Raw genomic sequence first — 19,671 nt, forward strand, 5'->3', positions numbered from 1 at the left:
TTGACTCAGATATTTAGCAACTGTAAAACCCTGGATAAGTCACTTCATTTCAGTCTGCCTCAGTTTCCTCAATTGAAAAATGCAGCTAACAACAGTACAGGATTGTTGTGAGGCTCCAATGAGATAATATTTATGAAGTATAGAGTAGGTGCTTGATAAATGCTTATACCCTTCTACCACAACAGCCTGTGAGGATCAAATGAAATACTCCAATGCATCTGTGATGTTACCAAATTGGTTGTTGCCTCCAGAAATGTAGATGACTGCCTGCTTTTTAGTAGAACTGTTGGCCGAGTTCTCCCATATGTTCACCTTATTGTTGTTGTTCATCCTTCATTCTTGAAGATGACCCTGACATCAGGGAGGTGATGTCATGCCATGTCAATGAATTGGATTTAAGCGAAGGAGGGCTCATCTGCCTCACTTTCTCCTCCAGAGTCATCTGGGCCCAATGACAAGATATAGATCAGGATGACTGGAGATGGCCCTGAGTGGTTCAATCAACATGTTTGTAGCGGTGGGGGAAGAGTATCCTTGCTTTCTTTTGACTTACAGACCAACCATCTTTTGAAGTGAGAAAGTTACTAAAGAGGTTCTCCTTATTGTACAGAAGAGGAAACAGGGTCTCAGGGAAGTAAAGTCCAAGGTCATGTAGCCAGTACGTAGGAGGGGCAGAATCCCTACCCAGTTCTCCCCTACGTGAAAGTCCAGAGATTCTTTTGAATTGGCCACGCTGTCTCTCCCAGAAAACATCATCCCCTCACAAATGATTCATTTTTCTACTAGTAGAAAGTTAGACCGAAGGGAACTATTCCCCTTTGTTTCCCCAACCATTAGCCATAAGCTGTTTAATAACATTCAGAAGGTGGCGGGCCAGGTCTTGGGGAGCATGGAGGAGGGAGGACAGTTTGTATCATGGAATCAGAAGTGGAGTTAACTTGTAATAATAACAATGGACTCTGCAGAGTGCTTGATTTACAGCACCTCGTTTTTTCTCTCTTAATACCCCTAAGAGCCGGTGGGGTGAACCATCAGCCCTGCATCAGAATCAGGGGCCAGACACTCCTCCATCCCTATCTGGGTGATCTTGCACAAATCACTGAACCTCTTTACGCTCCTAGGAGACCGTCCAAGACTCCACAAATAGGGTGAGAGCCTTTGCTGAAGAGAAGGTCCTCCCTCAGAATCCCCCTACCTAGTGAAACCCTGGGTCCCGACAGGGGCAACCCTGTAAGACCGGTTAAGGGTCTGGCCGGGTCACCCAGCTAACAAGCACCAGGAGGAGCCAAATCTAGGTCTACTAGACTGCAAGTTCAAAGCCAGGTTCATTGCACCACACTGCCCCCGTGTGGCTTGTGAGGAACGCACCTTCGTCTGAGCTTCACTAAGGGACAAGGCCGAAGTCAAATGGATGTGAAGCATTCCCAGGGTCGCTGTCATGGGCAGGCACGTCACTCAAACCCAGGTCTCCGTGACTACAAGCCCAACACTAGCCGTTGCACCACAGTGCCCCTGGGCGTTAGCACTGGAGCTATTAATAATAATAATATATAATATTAATTATTAATTAACTAAAATATTGATAATAAATAATAATAATAAATAAATAAAGGAGGGTGATCCCTTTCTTGCCAAGCTCACATTCTAACCGGGGTAGAACAACACATAAAAGGGGCAGCGGCAGGGTGGTCGAAAGGTCCAAATCCCTAAAGCTTTTGCTTTTGTCTTCCTTATGGAACTTATCATTTTCTTTGAATTATAATGATTTGTCTAAACTCTTTGATGGACTAAGACCTCCGTATGAACAGGGTCTGTGCTATATGTGTATGTGTATGTGAGATGTAGATAGATAGATGGACAGACAGACAGACAGACAAATGGACAGATGGATGGTAGGCAGACAGACAGAGAGATATAGATATGGTATGTCCCAAAAGTCTTAGTGCAGCCCTTAGTACAATGCCGGCCACAAAATAAATCCTTATTTTTTTCCTTTTAACTTTTTAGTAGCTGAAAGCTACACTGTGACTTGAAACCTCCCTGCATAATTTATGTATATGTATGTACATATATGAGTGTGATGTGTATATACATGTATGTGTGTGTTTATATATGCATATATACACAAATATATGTATGCATATGTATGTGTTGGTTGGTTGGTTGATGTGTCCCCAAAATTCTTATTGCAGCCCTTAGCTCGATCCTTGGCACATAGAAAGTGCTTGATAAATGCTTATTTCCTTCTTTTTAAGCTTTTAGCACTGAAAGCCACACTATGATTTTAAATACCCTGTATAATGTATATATAAATGTACATACATGGTATATATGTACATGTATATACACATATACAAAAAATATAGGGAGTTTATGTATGTATATGCGGTGTGTCCCCAAAATTCTTATTGCAGCTTTTAGAATATTTCTTGTCACGTAGAAGGTGCTTAATAAATGCTTATTTCCTTCTTTTTAACTTTGCAGTAATTTAAAGCTACATTAAGACTTGAAATATCCTATATAAGGTAGGTATGTGTATACATATATGTGTTATATGTGTGTATTTATATATATTACATATGTATATTTTGTCTATATTATTCATACCACCTAGAATAATGCTTTTCCCATAAAAGCACTCAACCAATATTGAACTGAAAATAGACCACCTTCTACAAGTCTTGATTTCAATGTGATTCCTACTCTAATGCAATCTAAAAGAGAATTAGATTTGGGGACTAATAGGAGGAGTAAGGCTCCATTTCTGACTTTCCTATGTAACTATCTGGGTGACTGTGGACAAGTCCCTTTACCTCTCTAGCTGTCATTTTCCTCTTTTGTAAAATGAAGACATTGGACTGAGGAGATGATCTCTAAAGTTCATTCTATATCCTAGAGAAGACCCCTAAGTGGTTACAGATAGATAGGATCCACCTTCCTCTCATTCTTCCTGTCTTAAACTCTCAGAAGATCACACAGTGCCCACTTTGATGAGAAAGACTCTCTAACTTTTGAGGGTGTTGATCCTAAGAAGACAATAATGCAAAATATTTGCAAGAAGTTTGATTTGGGCCAAGATGTCATAGATTTCACTAGTCATTCCCTGGTCCTCTATAGAATTGATGACTCTTTAGATCAACCATGTTACAAAACCATCAAGAGGATAAAACTTTATAGTGACTCTTTGTCAACATATGGTGAGAACCCAATTCTTTATCTACTCTATGACCTTGGACAGCTGCCTCAAGTGTTTGTAAGGTTAAGTACCATATATGGGAATATCTATACGTTGAACAAGTCAATTGAAGAAATCATTGTAAAAAACAGAGATTGGTGTAAAATCTGAAGGACAGATTGTTCACTGCAAACTGCTCTTCTGTGACTCTAGTTATGTAAAAGAAAAAGTTAAAAAAAAATAGGAACAATGATCAGAGCTATCTGTATCCTAAGCCATCCAATTAAGAACACCAGTGATGTCAGATCATGATTCCACAGAAGCAGTTTAACTGGAAATCACAGATCTATCTTTGCATAATTTCTTCTGCACATAATGCAGCTACACAAGGGAAGTATATCATTTGTGCTACTGTGGAAACCAGAAAACCTGAGAAGGAATTGCATTTTATTCATTTGTAATTACTTTTAGAAGGAAGAACTTTGTGTGAGCCAGATGTAGTTAATATTTAAACTTTCAGAAAATACTAGGTAAAGGAGGTTAGGTGGTACAGTAGTTAGAGCACCAGGTCTGCAGTCAGGAATACCTGAGTTCAAATCCATCCTCTGATACTCTTGGCAAGTCACTTCACCATGTTCACCTCAGTTTCTTCATCTCTAAAATGAGCTGGAGAAGAGAGAAGCAAACCACTCCAGTATCTCTGCCCCCAAAAAATCAAAGGGGGTCACAAAGAGTTGGATAAAATGAAAAAATGATTCAACAACAATAAAAAAGAACTAGTGATATTTAAAAAATGCTTAAGATAGATCCTGTAGCGATAAGACCATGTGCCTAAAACTGGAAGGGTCCTACCTCAAAGACTATCTAGTTCAATCCTCTCATTTTATGCATGAGGAAACTGAGACTCAGGGAAGCAAAATTTGTTGCCCCAAATTATTCAAACCCTAAATATCGGAGGAAGGATTTGAATCTACTTCCTCTGATCCCAGCATCATTGCCCTCTCCACCATAACATAATGATTTATTGCTTTAAGAGTTTGTATTCTTATGCCCAAAGAGCTATCAAACTGTGCATACCCTTTGACCCAGCAATGTTTCTACTGGGCTTATATTTCAAAGAGATCTTAAAGGAAGGAAAGGGCCCTCTATGTGCAATAATGTTTGTGGCAGCCCTTTTTGTAGTGGCCAGAAACTGGGAAACTGACTGGATGCCCATCAATTGGAGAATGGCTAAATAACTCATGATATATGAATGTTATGAAATTTTATTGTTCTGTAAGAAATGACCAGTAGGATGAATACAGAGAGACTCGAAGAGACCTACATGAACTGATGCTGAATGAACTGAGTAGAACCAACAGAACATCATACACGGCAACAACAATATTATACAATAATCAATTCTGGTGGGCGTGGTTCTTTCCAACAATGAGATGATTGAGGCCAGTTCCAATGATCTTGTGATGAAGAGAGCCATGTATACCCACAGAGACCACTGTGAGAACTGAGTGTGGATCACAATATAGCATTTTCACTCTTTTTGTTGTTGTTTGTTTGCATTTTGTTTTCTTTCTCATTTATTTATCTTTTTGATCTAGTTTTTTTTTCTTTTTTTATTGAACCTTTTTATTTTCAAAACATATGCATGGATAATTTTCAACACTGATCCTTGCAAAACCTTGTGTTCCAAATTTCCCTCCTTCCTTCCATCTCCTCCCTTAGAATGGCAAGTAATCCAATATATGTTAAATATGTTAAAATATATGTTAAATCCAATATGTTTAAACATATTTATACAATTATCTTCCTGCACAAGAAAAGTCAGATCAAAAAGAAAAAAAAATGAGGAAGAAAACAAAATGCAACCAAACAACACCAATAAGAGTGAAAATACTATGTTGTGAATCACATTCAGTTCCCATAGTTCTCTCTCTGGGTGTAGATGGCTCTCTTCATCACAAGATCATTGGAAGTAGCCTCAATAATCTCATTGATCTGATTTTTTCTTATGCAGCAAGATAATTGTATAAATATGTATACATATATTGGATTTAACATATATTTTTATCATGTTTAACATATATACTTGCCATCTAAGAAAGGGGATTGGGGGATTTGGAACACAGGGTTTTGCAAGGGTCAATGTTGAAAAATTATCCATGCATATGTTTTGAAAATAAAAAAAATTACTAAAATAAGTTTGTGTTCTGGAGTGATGAAACATACACACACACACACACACACACACACACACACACACACACACAAATTGTGTTGTCCCATCATGGTCAAAGAAAAAGTTAATGACTCAACATCCCTGAAGTGCCGGGGTCAGTTCAAAGCACTATGTTTCAGGAAAGATACTGATAAACTTAGGAGCATGTAAAGACCATGCCACATCATTGTGCATCCTTCATTTTTGAAGAGGAGCAATGACATCATGGGATGATGTCATGACTTGCATGTGAATTGGATTTAAGTGAGGCAAAGATCAAATAGGAATTTCCTTAACATCTTTCAAATCTCAGATAATATCGAACTTCCGAGAAGCCTTTCCTGATCCCTTTAATTCTTCCCTTCTGTTTTATCTCTGTTCATTATTTCCCATTTATCCTGTATATATCTTGTTTACATTTTTTTTTCCATTAGATTATGAGACTGTCTTTTTCTTTCTTTGTGTTCCCAGTAGGGCAGGTAGGTGGTACGGTGAATAGACCATTGAATTTGGAATCAGGAAGACTCATCTTCCTGCAAAAATCACTTAACTATTTGCCTCAGTTTCCTCATCTATAAAATGAGCTAGAGAAAGAAATGACAGACAATTCTAATATCTTTGCCAAATAAACCCCAAATGAGGTTAGGAAAAGTCAGACACAACTGAAAAAATACAAAAGACAAAGTGTCCCCAGCACTTAGCACAATACCTGACACAGTGTGTACCATTTCCCCATATACTAGTCTAGCTAACCTGGTATTCTCACCATTCCTTCTACAACTTTCCAAGCTCTCATGCGTTTGCCATTGTAATGTTTGTCCTCCATGCCTAGAATTCACTCCCTCTTCACCTCTTTCTCTTAAAATACTAGATTCCTTCAAGACTTAATTCAAATTTCATCATCTCCATGAAGCAGTCCCTGAATCCTTTACTTGCTAGAGCCTTCCTTCTGCTCCTAAGCCTACAAAAATACTTTGTTTTGTTTTATGGACACCTGCATATGAGTATGTCATCTCCTCTGATTAGACTGTAAGCTCCCTGACACCAGTGACTATTTCACTTTTAACTTCATCAAAAAGATTAAGTTTCCCAGGGCCTCACATACAGGAAACAGCTAAGAATCTGACTTCATATTAAATATTATTTTTCTTTCTATGACATCATCTTAAAAATAGCTGGGCTACTCCTGTCATATCGGAATATTAAAACAGAGAATTAAAAACAGGGAAATGTAACTAACATGACAAGTACTGATTACTTTTTTCCTGAGGCAATTGGGATGAAGTGACTTGCCCAGGTTCACACAGCTAGGAAGTGTTAAGTGTCTGAGACCAGATTTGAATTCAGGTCCTCCTGACATCAGGGCTGAAGGACTGATTACTTTGACTAAGCTTAAAAAAAAAGACTATTGAAATAAAACATGGTCAGAGATGTACTGGTAAGTATTAAGCATCTGGATCTCCCCCAAAATGTGGAAACATTGTACTTTAAGTTTAAACTGCATTAATATTTTCTCCAGTTTCTTTAAATTTAGACAAACAGCAAGTCAATAAATCAAGCCTTAATTTGTAGCATTTGCTGATTTCCAATATATACTGAAAATGCTCACACTGAAAATCTAATAATCAGCTTTCTGGATCCAACATATAACTGAACAGGTCTCCATTTATAAGGTTAAGTCCCTCCTCATGAACACTTATGAATATGAGTATGATTTAAACTCAGTTCTGCATAACTCTAAACCAGACACTCTATCCATTATGACACCAATCAACTAAAGGAGAAATGCAACAGATGAGCTTGCGATTATAGGAGATCAAAGGAAGCAAGAAGATGAACAGAACAGAGAAATTTTATTATTTTTTTTAATCTCACCAGCCCTTGCCTAGACTTCCCAATTCTGCTATATAAGAGCTCACTGTTCTGAGAAGAAATTGAGAGATCTCTAACAGGGACAAGTCCCTGAATCAAAAACACTGACTGTGGGAGCTTCTTTGCACAATGTGAACCCTTCAGAGGTTGATAGTCATGACAAATATGGATTGGATCCAAGGTTAGGAGTTTTTCATCTAATGATTGACTCTTCCAGAAGCAATGAGTTAGTCATGCAGTGGGACCGGCGTTATATTATTACATTCTTTTGTGCACTTATAGACAACGAGTCTCTGAGAGTATTAAACAAAAATTATATAATAAATGTTCTTTTATAAATTATTTATTACTTGCACTAATTCTATGCAGAATGAACAAAACATTGTATATGTTCTCTAAGCACATCTATCTGATCTCAAAGGGAATGTGGCTTGATTATGCAAAGTTCATGTGATTATGACTGATTCAGAAAAATAGTATTTCTATTAAATATGGGCTCAAAGTTATTCTGATTGAGTAAATCCACACTCTATACACCCCTTAGACTAATGAGACAGCATAGCCACGGGAAAAAAAGCACATCTGGGAGAGAAAAGGTTGTTTACTTCATGAGAACCATAGCTCAACACATTATATGTGTTTAATAAATGAATTTTAATTAACTCGTAGAATTTCGCACTTCCCCACTCCTTGCCTTCTTTGGAGTGAAACACATGTTAGGGTAAATATGGGACTTGCCCAGAACCGGATCCTTCTTATTGAGTAGGCTCAAGGTAGTAGCCAGCAATACCACTTAGTGGTTGAACAACAGAATAGTATGAAAGAATAGTGCCTGGAAATAGCTAGGAAGGTGAAATCAGGAGACCTGAGTTCCAATCTTAGCTCTGGTTATCTACCAGCTGTGGGATCTTACAAAATCATTCTGTTTCTCTTGAAGTCTCAATTCTCTCCTCTATAAAATGGTAATAATAAAAATAATAATAATACTCAAGGTATCTTCTTCACGAGATTGTTTGGAGAAAGTACTTTATACATCTTAAGGCAGCTGAGCAAATGTGTATTACTATATAGCTTCTTGAAAAATAGATCCAGTGGCAAACTTTGTGGGGAAGGAGAAGAGTTAACATTCCTTGTGACTGAGTTCTGGGCATCCCTTTGAGGCCCTTCTCCTTGTAAACAGTAACATTCCTTTGTCATTGTCCTTTAAAATAGGAAAGGGAAGATCCTGTAATGAGCTCCAACACAAACAACTTGGCTTAACAAGGCTCCTTTATTCATCTCCTTCACTACAGAGGAAATCCAGCTCTCCCTCTTCCTCTCCCCCAGGGAACTAGAATATGTAGTTTGCATAGCATTGAGTTTGGTACTCATCGGACACTTAACTAACCACTCTGAATAATTGAAAAAATAAATATGAGATGCATAAGGCATGTGATACTACTTATCTGAGAAGACTTAGACACTCCCCCCCAAAAAAAAACAACTGTCTCCCTGATACATGCTTTTGTCTTCTTCCTGTCTTTTCCCTCTACTTCAAAAGGCATAGGATCGCAAACTGAAAGGGACCTCATAAAACATTTACAACCTTATATGAGGAGATATTACACTGCTGTTGTGCTGGGTTTAGCTTATAGTACTTAATTCCTGGTGCAAAACTCCCTAAATATGATTCCAGTCTTGCCTCAAAGTGGTACCTCTTTGTATCTTTTCTGTCTAACTCAAAAGGCATGGGATCACAAACTGAAAGGGATCTCATAAAACATTTACAACTCCATATGAGGGGACATTTCATTGTCATTGCCCTGTGTTGGGTTTATAGTATTTAATTCCTGGTGCAAAACTCCCTTAAATATGATTCCAGTCTTATCTCATAAGTGTGAGCGGATAAATAGGTGACGGGGCTTAAGATCATGAGATTATATGATGTCAAAGCTGAAAGTAATTTATATCATTTAGGTACAGTTCCTTCATATTAAGTTTGGGGAAACTGAGACTAAGCACAGAAAAGTAATTTTCTCAATTTTCTCACACAACTACTTTCAGAACTCAGATTGAAACCAAGCATCTTGATTCCTGGAAAGTGGTACCCTTTCCACTTGACCATGATTTGTGGGATTGTGGTTGCGGTTGTGATTGTTTTTACTAGACCTGTGAATTTGTCAGTGTCGAGCATTTGCTCTTTTTGCACATGATATTCCATCTCTCACCACAGTGCCTTTGTACTGTCTGTGCCTCATGCCTAGAGCAAATTTCTCTATTATACAACATGAACATTTTCTCTGTAATATATAGACTTAAAAGCTTACCTGAGGGAACTTAAAGGTTAACTGACTTTCCCAGAATCATCCCATGGTTAAGTCTGAAGTTGATAGACTGTGTTTTAAATTCAAATTCTGTTATTTACTGACACAATCAATATAGGTTAGAGTTGGAACTTGAACTCAGAGCTTTCAACTGAGGCTAGCTCTTTACATGTTGAGTTGTGATTCAACATGTCCAAAATAGAATTCATTATTTTCCCCTCACCCTTTCTCCAAACTCTTCTCTTCCCATCTTCCCTATTACTGATACAGATACCACCATCTTCCCATCAGTCAATCTGTCTCAGAATCTTATTGTCACCCTCACCTTCTCATCCACACCATTGTCAAGTCTGTACTTTTTAACCTTTGCTCTGCTCTCTAGTATCTTTGCTCTATTCATACAACCATAACCCTAATGCAGACCAATACCATCTCTTGCTTGAACTATTTCAATAATCATCCAATTGACCTTGCTGCCTCACTTTGATTTATATAAAGTGATCTCCCTAAAATCCAGATTCCTCACTCCAGTGGCTCCCTACTATCTCCAGGAACAAACACAGCATCTTCTTTGGGGTATTGAAAGCACTTCACACCTTGGCCCTTTTCCAGGCTTTTAGAGTCTTCTTACACTTTGGCTGCCCTTCCCACACTCTACACTCCAGCTGCATTGCATTTGCTGTTTTTGCACATGATATTTCATCTCTCACCACAGTGCCTTTGTACTGTCTGTGCCTCATGCCTGGAACTCTCTCCTTCCTCACTTCAGCCTCCTGGCTTCCCTGGCTTCCTTCAAAACTCAGCTCCCATTCCACTTACTACTGGAAGCTTTTCCTGCTCCTCCCCTGATTCCCTCCTCTCTTATTTATACTGTATATATCTCACATAATTATTCATATGTTGTCTCTGCCATTAGAAAGTGAGATCCTCGCTACCAGGGCTGGTATCTTGCCATTTTTGTAACCCCAAAACTCATTACGATGTCTAATACATAGTAATGGCAGCTAGGTGGTATATGGATAGAGTTCCAGGTCTAGAGTCAGGAAGACCTGAGTTCAAATCTGCCCTTAGACACTTACTAGCTGTCAGTTAGCCAGCAAGTCACTTAACCCTGTTTGTCTCAGTTTCCTCATCTGTAAAATGAATTAGAAAAAGAAATGGCAAGTATCCAATTATTCTATTATCTTTGCCAGGAAAACACCAAAAGGGTTCACAAACATTTGTACCACTGAAGACTAAACAACAACAACAAAAGGTACATAGTAAGTATTTCTGTTTGTTCACTGAATGAATCTCCTCCAACCCATCTTCCTTTCTTAATCCATTTCAAATTATGGCCATTCAACAAATTTTGTCATTCACATGAGCAATACATTCAAATCAATAACAGTAAGTGATTATTATATTCAGAGAAATCACATAGTGCAATAAAACAGCAATGGATATTTATTTAACACTTGCTATATGTAAACTATGGCAGATACAAAGATGAATGAGACATGGCCCCTTACCTTCCTGAAGCTTCATGTCACGTGTAATCTCCTTCAAAAAAAAGACTTGTTTCATGTATTTCTACTGTGTTTAACATATATTGAATTACTTGTCATCTAGGGGAGGGGATGAGGGAAAGGGAGGAAATTGGAACACAAGATTTTGCAAGGGCTAATGTTGAAAAATTATCCATGCATATATTTTGAAAATCAAAAGCTTTAATTAAAAAAAGAAAAAGAAAAAAAAAGAGTGGGAATAAGACCAGTATACAACACTGAACAAGGTAGATTGGCACAGTGTAATAAGAGACATACAAAATTACAGAAGGAAGCTAAGTTCAGTGAATAGTGTGTTGATTCTGGAGTCAGGAAGATTTGACTGCTAATTTTGCCTCAGATACTTACTGGGCAAGTCTCTCAAATTTGATAAACCTCAATTTTATCATCTGTAAAATAGAGATAATACTAACATCTTTGCCCATTGAAATTATTATTAAAAAAAACAAATGAGATAATACACATAAGTGCTTTAGCAGATCTTAAAGTATATGAAATGTTAGCTATAGATATTGTGTTAGTTCAAAGGAGGGAGAAACCAAGTAGATTGTCAGCATAGAAAGAATTCTGAATTTGCTATCAGAGGACCTGCCTGTGCAACTTACTATCTGTGTGGCTTTCGGCAAGGTTCTTCATTGGGTCTTGGTTTCTTCATCTGTGCAAAGAGGAGATGGGACTAGATGGCCTCTGAGGTCCATTCCAGCTCTGAATCACATAACTTCAGAGTGGAAACGGACCTCCGCAGCCATCTAGTCCAAGCCACAGCCAGGAACGAATCCAGACCAGCAAACCCACCCCGACTGGTGGTCCTCCAGCCTTTCCTTGATGATCTCCAGCGAGGGGGGATCCACTTCCCCTTCCCACCCTCAGGGAGGTTGCTCCACTCTTGGACAACTCCAGCTGATCAAAAAGGCATTCCTTGTATCAAGCCTAAATCTACCTGGTCGAAGATCCTCTAGGATAAGAAGGATGAGCTGTAGAGGATAAGTAGCAATGTGAGAAGCAGAAATAGGAAGGGCAGAGGGAATCAGGAGGAATACAGTCCAGGTGAAAAGACAATGATATAGGACCTACATGCATAATGATACTGGGAATAGCATGCATGCCTAGACTGGTCATGACTTTGGACAAATCATATTGTCAATTCAATAGAATTCAATTCAACCATCCCTAATTAAGTACCTTCCCTGCAACGGGCACAGTGCTAATGTACAGATGCAAAAGCGTCTTTGCCTGTAATGAGCTTATATTCTGCTTTTCTCCTCTGGTCTGCATTATGGACTAGATGATTTCCAAAATTTCTTCTAGTTCTAGGTCCCATAACCCTCTGAAATCTGTAGTAACACCCAAAGGTATAGGGCAGAACAAACATTTAATCTGTGAACAAGAGCATTACCTAACCATCTATCCTTCTAGCTATCTATTCACATACCTCTCTCATCTAGCAGCTGGCTTTTCTCTAGCTTTATTATCTATCTTTATCATCAATCTATGTCAAGTATGTCATTTATTATCTATTTATGTGTATCATATATCTATCTCTATCACCTATCTATCCATCTATCTCTCTATCTACTATCATCTATCACTATCATCTGTTTATTATCTATTTTTAATATCGATCACTTCTCTGAATCTCTCATATATCTATACATCAGTTTCTATCTACTTTCAATTATCTCTATTATCTGTCATTATTTCTAGCATATCTTTCTATTATTTATCTATTTCTCTATCTACCTCTATCTCTGTCATGTCTGTCTGTCCTTCTATCTGTCTGTCTGTCTATCTATCTATTTATCTATCTACAATCAGCAGACACAATCCCTTCCTAGGAACACAAAAATAGCTTCACAGTCCTTCCCAAAGTAACTTACAAATTAATGCAATATCAATTGAAAGGCAGTAGGCAGAGAATTAAAGTCACAATAATATTTTTAATAGAAGTAAAAGAAAATTAAGACTCTTCTGGTCCAGTATGAATGAGGAGATTCATTCATACTGTCTACAGACAGTAGAAATAGTCTGTAAGGCAAAAACTGGTAACTGAAGGAGTTTTAGATGCCCCATGATCTGGCAAAAAGTGGCCAACTTTGGTAACACCTTAGTCACTCAAAAGCTATTCATTCCTCTGAATCCTTCCTTATGTTCTTTTATGCAAATACATAGGTATCTAACTCTAAAACAAGCCATCTAGTCCAATGCTTTTATTTTATAGATGAGTTCCACATAGATCAAGGAACTTGTCCAAGGTCAAAAAAGTAGTAAATTTAAGAGACACAAATTAAACCAGTCCTTTAACTCCAAATGCAATGGGAAAAAAAACGACTACACAGGCAGTGAAGAAATATTGACAAGAAAAGATAATGAGGACATCTTATGCTATATATGCTAATATAAAGACATAGGATCTGAATTTTAAACATTAAAAATGTAGGAGAAAATGAGATCATGTGCTTTTCACAGCTGTAGTGAAGGGATGAATTCTTAAATGAACAAAGGAATAGAGGCAATTATAAAAGATAAGATAGATATTCTTGATTACATGAAATTGAAAAGCTTTTGCATGTATAAAATTAATGCAACTAGGATAAGAAGCAAAGTGATTAACTGGGGAAAAACACTTTGTATCAAACACCACCGATAAGGGTCTGGTAGCCAAAATATACAGAAGTACAGAAGACCAAAGCTGCATTAGATAAGTGTTCAAAAGTCATGAGTAAACAGTTCTCGGAGCAATTGCAAATTATTAGCAATCATATGAAAGGTTGCTTAAATAACTAATAGCAATAAAAATGCAAATCAAAACAACCTTGAGGTTTTACTTCATACACAACAAATTGGCTAAGAAGACCAAAAAAGAAGAAAAAAAGAAAGAAAACAATAAAGGAGACTAATCAATATAGGAGGAATTATGAAAAGATGGCCACACTAACTCATTATCAATAGAGTTTTGAATTGGTTTGTCCATTTGATAAAACAGTGTGGAATTATTCTAAGAAAGTAACTTAAATGCCCATTCTACTATTAAGCATATACTCAAAGAAGGACAAAAATAAAAATTAAGATCCCACATGTACGGAATAAAGCAGTTAAGAATGAGATCCCAAATATATATGAGCAATGACTAATATATGGTACTTAAATGTGGTGAATATTTCTGAGCTATAAGAAACAATGAATACAATGACTTCAGAGAAGTATAAGAAGATTTATACAAAAAGATACAAAGTGAAATAAGTAGAGTCAAGAAAATAATATAGACAAAGGCTACAATGTTGTAAATAGAAAGAACAACAAAGACAAAACAATTGTACCTTAATGCTGAAAGGTTCTAACAACCAATCTTGGTCCCCAAGATACAAGAAGGTATTTCTCCCAACTTCTTTGTAAAGGTGAGAGAGATTGTGGGTGTGGATGTAGGACATCATAATCATGTGTATAATGACAAATTGTTTTTTACATGTGCTGGATAATTTTGTAAATTTCTTAGTTTCTTTTCTATTCTTTATTATAAGGGGTGGCTTTCTGGAAGGGAGAAAAACTATCCCATGTGTCCTAAAAGTCTTAGTATATTTTCAACTTTAATAGCTAGCTATTAAATTTACCAAATTTGATTAATGGCTATCAAAGCTGAAAACTGCACTAAGTTTTTTTTTTGGGACACCTTGTATTTTAAAATGTAATTGATATAAGATCAAAATATGTAAATTTTTAGAATAAAAATGAAATGAATAAAATGAATTGGTTGGAATATCTGATTCTGTGCTTTTGCTCATATTGTTTTCTGTCTCATCTCCTCTATTGTATATTCTTCAAGGAACAGTCCAACTACCATCTTCTCTAGGAAGATTCTACAATGCTCTCTTTCTTCTCAGAACCCCTATTGCATTTTTAGTCAGTATCACAGAGTTCTATAATAAATATCGTGTAGTGTACTAGACAGAAAGATAACCTCAAGGGTTCATCTCACCTCTTGACACCTTCTAGCTCCACTGGGCTCTAAGACCAAAAGTTGCAGAGAAGGTACCTTCATGTATTTATAGAAAAAGTTCCCTTACACGAGAGTTCCCTATGCCAATGAAATCATAGGCATATTTCCTACTCCTTTACTACAGAGATTAATGTGTAATTTTTCTCTAACTGCTTCATAATGGAACAAGCTCGGGCTCACAAATCAGAGGACATAGGTTCTTGTAAATCCAATACTTGCTACTTCTTTGACTATTAGCGAGCGAATACAACTCTGGTTCTTGGATTGCTCATCAGTGAATCGAGGAGGTTGGGCTAAATGACCTACATCGGCCCCTCCAAGTTAGATCAGAAGCAGCTTCTCTTCTCAATATTTGGCCTTATACATTTTTCTTCTCCACAGCTGGGTCTTTATATGTGGGTCAACACTGATGCAACCTGCTGGCTTTCCTCAGTAAGCCTAATTAGGAATATGTTTTAAAAGTAGGTGGACCTAGAGAGTTCCTGCTGCTCTACAAACCTGCACACATTCCATCCCTTTGCTCACTTCCCAGAATTATTCTTGATTCCTCCCCACCCCACATACCCAATCAGTTACCCACTGTTTCTGCCATGCTGGCATGTCTAACATTCAATGGCGTATGTCACATCCTACCCCTTCTCTCTACCCACATCCCCACTACTTCATTCAGACCCTCGTCACTTCTCACTCAGATTATAGCAAAAGACTTCCAATTAGTCCCGTTGCTTCAAGCCCCTCCCCTCTCTCATCCATCCTCCCCATGCAGCTGCCAAAATGATTTTTCTTCAATGTAGCTCTAACCACATCACTCTCCTACTCCATAAATTCCAGTGGTTTCTTATTGCCTCTGGTATAAAATATAAATACTTTTGTTTGACTTGCAAAATCCTTCACAGCCCAACTCCAACCTCCCAGTCCCAGATTCATAAAACTTACCTTTCTGCCTCCTTTATGGTTTAGACCCGGCAGGGGTCCTCAAACTTTTAAAATGGGGGGCCAGTTCATTGTCCCTCAGACTGTTGGAGGGCCGGACTAGAGTAAAAACAAAAACTTTGTTCTGTGGGCCTTTAAGTAAGGAAACTTCATAGCCCTGAGTGAGGGGGATAATCGTCCTCAGCTGCTGCATCTGGCCCCTGGGCCATAGTTTGAGGATCCCTGGGACAAAATGGACTTTTCTCACTCATAGCAATTCATCTGCAATCTTGATGCTTTTGCACTCGCTGTCTCTCCCATTTCTAGAAGGAAAACTTCCTCATCTCTAGCTCATAGAATTTCTTTCTTTCTTGAGATATAACTCAAGCACAATCTTCTGTATGAATCTTCCTTGATCCCCCAACTGTATCTACTCTCCCTAGTTACCTTGTATTAACATAGAACTTATTTTCTGTTTATATAAATGCACACATCTATATATAAATATATACATGTATACAAGTGTATACACAGTCATTTTATGCATTACAATGTAAGCTTTTTGTGCATAGGTATGATTTCATTCAAATATATTTCATATTTATATCCCTGATACAGTGGATAGAGTCCACAGTTAGGAAGATCTTCAAGAGTTTAAATCTGGTCTCAGACACTGACTAGCTGTGTGACCTTGGACAAATCATTTTAATCCTTCTTTCTTGCCTCAGTTTCTTCCTCTGTAAAATGAACTGAGAACGAAATAGCAGACCATTCTAGTATTTTTGCCAAGAATATCCCAAATAAGGTCATGTCTGAAATGATTAAATAATAACAACTCATATCCCAAGACTTAGCATAGTAGGTGCTTTATATATACTTACTCATTGATTAGTTGACTGAAATACTAAGCAGTAGCCAAGCAAGGAGATCTCTTGTGGCAAAGCATCTCATAGCTCTAAGAAACTAGGATCTCTGGATTCAACAGGTAACATTTATCTAGGATAGGAATGGGTTCAAGAAAAGACTAGCTAAGTGTTCACAAGAGAGACCTTCACAGGAATCTAGCTTCAGCTTGTGGTTCATCCCAAGTTGTCTTATATGATAAATCTTATCTCCAGGGCACAATTGACAGAGAGCTGGACCTGGTCAGGTATTTCTGAGGAAGTTCAAATTCAGCATCTGACATTTACTAGCTGGATAACTCCGAGTAAGTCTTTTGCCTTCTGCCTGCCTCAATAGATTCATCTGTAAAATGGGGATCATAAGAGTACCTATGTTATAGCGTTGTTATGAGGATCAAATGACATAGTATTTTAAAGTGATATATAGATGCTAACTATTATTATTAATCAGTTTATTTGTCCTCTCTCTGTATTCCAAAATATGGAGGAAAGGAAGGAGAGCTTCCAGGCATAAGTGACATAAGTTAAAGGGGGGAAGGTATTTTTTTCTGAAACAATTGGGGTTAAGATCACACAGTGAGGAAGTATTAAGTGTCTGAGTTCCAGATTTGAACTCAAGTCCTCCTGACTCAGTGCGCTATCTACTGTGCCATCCAACTACTCCTCAAAGACCTTTTAACCTTTTATAGATGGAGGAGGGAAAGATATGCCATAAAAAGTCATATCCAGAACTAAATCCATCATCTTTTGATCCCTATTCACACTGGGTTCTGAAGCATAGGATCATATATTTAGATCAAGAAAGGACCTCAAAACCCTCTATTCCAACTCTGACCTCTGCCCCCAAAAGCGAAGTGATTTGTCTGTGGTCACACAGATAAAAAGCAGCAGATCTGGAATTCAAAATGAGCTCCTCTGATGTAAATCTAACATCATCTACTGCACTGCACTGCCACCTACACATGCTATACAGGTGGGAACCAATGAAAATGAATGGAGAAAGATAGCTATCTCTGGCTGATCAGTTCAGCATCATCCCTCACTTGTCTTGTTTCTTCAACACAAAATGGACACTTACATTACATCCAGAGCTAACAGAACTTTCCATCAGTCTGCTCTACAGCTGTCTTTAATCATCTCTTGCCCAAGCACTAAGGAAAACGGTCTGTGTTTCGTGTCAAAAAATAATAAATAAAAAGAGATGTTTAAGTGCTCTTTCCTATTTTACTATCCTTCACCTCCCTTCTCGTCAGGTTGGTGGGTGGCCTTTTTTTTAAATTGCCTATAGTCATAAAAAATTCAAAATGTGGATTTTCCATTGCAGACTCATGAATGTAAACTCTGTAAGGGCAGAGCCCCAGCTGATTTAAGATGCATTTGTTCTGATTTTTTGGCTCAGGGAAAGTTTGTGCTGGCTTTATTCAGGATGGGGATTTTGAATGACGCCTTCTTCTGGTGAGAAGGAATATGAAACACTGAAGAAGATATTCTGAGTGGCTAGCTCCCTGGAACTCAGAACAGATGTTCTCCATTCATCAGCATCCTCAGGCATAGCCACCATCAGGGGGGACCTTTATTCCAAGCCGCTGATGACTTCCAACTCCATTTAAAAAAAAAAAAAACTGCTCCAAGCAGAAGCTGCTTGACCGGCCATAGAAGGGGCACTTGTTCAGGAGGAGACTAGAGTAGATGGCCTCTGAGATCCCTACCAACTCAGAACATCTGTCTTGCTTCCTGATAATTTCATGTGAAAAGTTAAAAGTATTTCCCAAAGCAAGAAAAATAGGAGTTTTGATCTTTGTTTCTCTGTGTTTGAATCATTAAGCTTTTCTTTGCCTTCCTTCACAATGGTGCTAACAGGGAACATATTGGACAAAGAGCCACGGGAATGAGCTCTCATCTTGGTCTTGCCTCTTATTAGTCATATGAATCTAAGAAGGACATTTCCCTACATTCAAAGGGCTATAAAACCCTGCATAGCCTTTATTCTAGCCAGACCACTCCACATCAATTCAATCAACATTTATTAAATCCCTACTGTGTTCCAGGCAATGTCTAATTAAGCACTAGGGATACAAAAAGAGGTCAAAGACAGTTCCTGTCTTCATGGAGCTTACAATCAAATGGGGAAAACCACATGCAAACAGTTATATTTAAAGCAAGGGATATTCAGGATTAATAGGAAATAATTAACAGAAGGAAAGCACTGGAATTTAAAGGGATTGGGAAGGCAATCTGGAAGAGGTGAGATTTTAGCTGTAACTTAAGGGAAGTTAGGGAAGTCAGGAGTCAGAACGGAGGAGGGAGAACATTCAGGGCATGGAGATAACCAGAGAGAATGCCCAGAGGTAAAGATGGAGTGTCTTGTTCATGGAACAGTCAGAAGGTCTACTGGGTCTGCATCCCAAAGAGATCAAAGGAAAGAGGAAAGAACCTACGTGTACAAAATATTTACAGCAGCAACTTTTATGTTGGCAAAAAATTGGAAACTGAAGGGATGTCCCACAACTGAAGAATGGCTGAACAAGCCATAATATATAATAGTGATGGAATATTATTGTGCTATAAGAAATGACAAGGAGGATGGTTTCAGAAAAAAGTGGGAAGACATATATGAATTGATGGAAAGTGAAATAAGCAGAAGTGAGGAATATTGTATAGGGTAACAGTAACATGGTCAAGGTCTGTGAGAGGCTTAGCTACTCTCATCAATATAATTATCCAAGACTATTCCAAAGGACTCATGATAGA

At 37.9% G+C, this 19,671-nt stretch overlaps 1 protein-coding gene and 1 pseudogene across 1 annotated transcript in view; one reads left to right on the forward strand and one right to left on the reverse strand.

The window, feature by feature from the left end:
- Positions 1-19,671, reverse strand: part of KAZN (kazrin, periplakin interacting protein) — a 1,462,370-nt gene that overhangs the window by 1,179,963 nt on the left and 262,736 nt on the right. The gene's annotated exons all lie outside the window — the stretch shown is intronic.
- LOC127553456 (rab GDP dissociation inhibitor beta-like) lies at positions 1,439-3,636 on the forward strand (annotated as a pseudogene).

The sequence above is a fragment of the Antechinus flavipes genome, chromosome 3 (genome assembly GCF_016432865.1).
Source record: "Antechinus flavipes isolate AdamAnt ecotype Samford, QLD, Australia chromosome 3, AdamAnt_v2, whole genome shotgun sequence".
Taxonomy (NCBI): domain Eukaryota; kingdom Metazoa; phylum Chordata; class Mammalia; order Dasyuromorphia; family Dasyuridae; genus Antechinus; species Antechinus flavipes.